Genomic DNA, 2,883 nt, shown 5'->3' on the forward strand with positions numbered 1-2,883 from the left:
TTTTATGACATTGGTTAACAACCCCATGACATGTCAACACTCTCCCTTCTCAACCTTGGAGGACCTTTTTTTTTTTTAGTGTAAATTTACATAGCCAAAGATACACCACTTCAAAAATTTCTACATGTACAATTCAGTGACATCGATTACATTCTTCCAGTTGTGCTGCTATTCTCACTTTAGATGAAGGTTTATAGAACAAAATAGTTTCTCATTAAACAGTTAGTACATGTACTGCCCTATGACAATGGTTAACAACCCTGCTACCTGTCAACCCTGTCCTTACTCAACCTTGGGTTCCCTATCACCAGCTTTCCCATCCCCTTCTGCCTTCTAGTCGTTGTCCCTGGACTGCTGTGCCTCATTAGTCTCGTTTTGTTTTATGTGGCTGTCCAATCCCCGGCTGAATGGTGAACCTCGGGAGTGACTTCACCACTGAGCTAACAATTAAACATTTTTCACATGTACAATTCAGTGATACCATGTATCTTCTCTGTTTTTATTTGAGTATTTTATGATTCTGTTTTCTCTCTTCTCAGCATATTAATTATACTTCTTTAAATTTTTTTTTTTTAGTGACTGCCGTAGAGTTTGCAATATATATTTATAACTAATCTAAGGTTACTTTTCAATAATACTATACCACTTCATGGGTAGTGGAAGTACCTTCTAGCAGAGTATTCCCAATTCCTCCCTATTCCAATTCCTCCCTTCTGTCTCTTATAAAATTGCTGTCGTTTATTTCATTTATGTATATGCTGTAATCACACAATACATTCTTACTATTACATTATTACTTTGAACAAACATATATCTATTAGGTCAATTAAGAAAAAGATTTTATTTTACCTTCGTTTATTCCTTCTCCAGTGCTTTTGTTTTTCTTTTTGATGTAGATTTGTGTTTTTGACTTATATCAGTTTCCTTCTCCCTGAAGAGTTTCTTTTAACATTTTTTGCAGGTAGGTCTGCCAGTGATGAATTCCCTATTTTGTGTGTGTGTGTGTCTATGAAAGTTGTCATTTCTTTTTCACTTTTAAAGGATAATTTTGCTGGAAATAGAATTATAGGTTGGTGGTTTTAGTCTTTCAGCACTTTAAATACTTCACTGCATTTGTTTCTTGCTTGCCTGGTTTCTGAGAAGAATTAATAGTGAGAAATCTACTGTAATTTGTATCCTTTTTCTCTCTATATAAGGTAGTTTGTTTCCTTTGGCTTCTTTCAAGGTTTTCTCTTTGTCTTTGGTTTTCTGCAGTTTGAATGTGGTATTACTAAGTATATATTGTTTATTTATCCTGCTTGGTGTTCTCTGAGCTTCCTGGATCTCTGGTTTGGTGTCTGTCATTAATTTTGGAAAGTTCTTGGCTGTTATTATTTCAGATATTTCTTTTGCTCCATTCTCTCTCCCTTCTCCTTCTGACATTCCAATTATGCATATGTTATACTTTACAAAACTATCCCAAGTTCTTGGATACTCTGTTTTGTTTTTTTCATTCTTTTTTTCTTTGTATTTCAGTTTGGTAAGTTTCTATTGACATATCTTCAAGCTCACTGATTCTTTTTTCATCCATGTTCATTCTGTTGATGCACCCATCAAAGGCATTCTTCATTTCTTTTATAATGTTTTTTATTTACAGCATTTCGTTTTGATCCTCTGAGTTTCTATCTGTTCATGAGCCCTTAACGTATTAATCATAGTTATTTTAAATTCTGTCTGATAATTCCAAAATCTGTGTCATATCTAAGTCTGATTTTGATGCTTGCTTTGTCTTTTCAGACTGTATTTTTACCTGCCTTGTAATTTTTTTTTTGAAACTTGAACACGATATATTGAGTAATAGGGATTGGGGTTTTATATTAATCTAGGTTGGACTGTGTTTAATATTTGTTGTAGCCATAGATGCCAAGGGTTTCAAAATCCTCTGTCTTTGTTTTCATCTCCCCTATTGTCTTCAGGTTTACCTCTGAACACCTTCTTGAAAAGAGTCTGAGGATTGCAGCTCTTTTAGTTGTAATCCAATGTTATTATTCTTAGAGCTCTGTTGATGAAGTGGTAAAGTGTAAGGGAGGGGAAGCAATCTATAATCTTATGATTAAATCTCAAACTTTTACTGGGCATTTTTCCCTGGGCTGTGACCTTCACAAATATAACCTTTCTTTTTTTTTTTTTTTTGCTTTGTTTTCCCCTCCCTTATATGAGACAGAAAGGCTAGGGGGAGCTGTAGTTGGGTAACTGCCCTTCTGCCTATGTGAGATAAGTTTCTGATAAAGTCTTCACTGGAGAACAAGTTTTTGAGAATGCACTGGGTGTATTTCAGCATGATTATTTTCCCCCTCCGTCTGTCAAAGACATGAGGTGATTTTTCCTGGCTCTTCACAGTGATGACCAGGTGGGGATTCTGGAGGTAGAGTCTATGATAGTGTGGGGGCCCCCTAAGATTGTGGCCCCAGGAATTTCTCTTTTTTGTTGTTGTTGTAGTTTAAATGAAGTTTACATTTCAAGTTAGTCTCCCGTACAAAATTTTACACATACATTGTTATGTGACCCTAATTGCTCACTCCTTTCTGTGACAGCACACTCCTCCTTTCCGCCCCGGATTCCCCATGTCCATTCAACCAGCTCCTAACCCTCTCTGCCTTCCCATCTCATCTCTGGACAGAAGCTACCCCTTTGGTCTCTTGTATCTACTTGAGCTAAGAGGCACACTCCTTACGGGTATCACTTTATGTCCCACAGTCCAGTCCAATCCCTGTCTGAAGAGTTGGCCTCAGAAATTGTTTTAGTTCGGGGCTGATAGAGAATCCAGTGGCCATGCTTTCCGGGGTACCTCCAGTCTCAGTCAGACCATTAAGTCTGATCTTTTTACTAGAATTTGAGTTCTGC

The 2,883-nt window shown here is 36.8% G+C and overlaps 1 protein-coding gene across 1 annotated transcript in view; it reads left to right on the plus strand.

Annotated features, from left to right (window-relative positions):
- The window catches only part of ANKRD42 (ankyrin repeat domain 42), a 70,774-nt gene that overhangs the window by 6,331 nt on the left and 61,560 nt on the right, over positions 1-2,883 (plus strand). The window lies entirely within an intron of this gene.

This window comes from Trichechus manatus, unplaced genomic scaffold, assembly GCF_000243295.1.
Source record: "Trichechus manatus latirostris isolate Lorelei unplaced genomic scaffold, TriManLat1.0 scaffold00140, whole genome shotgun sequence".
NCBI classification, from domain to species: Eukaryota; Metazoa; Chordata; class Mammalia; order Sirenia; family Trichechidae; genus Trichechus; species Trichechus manatus.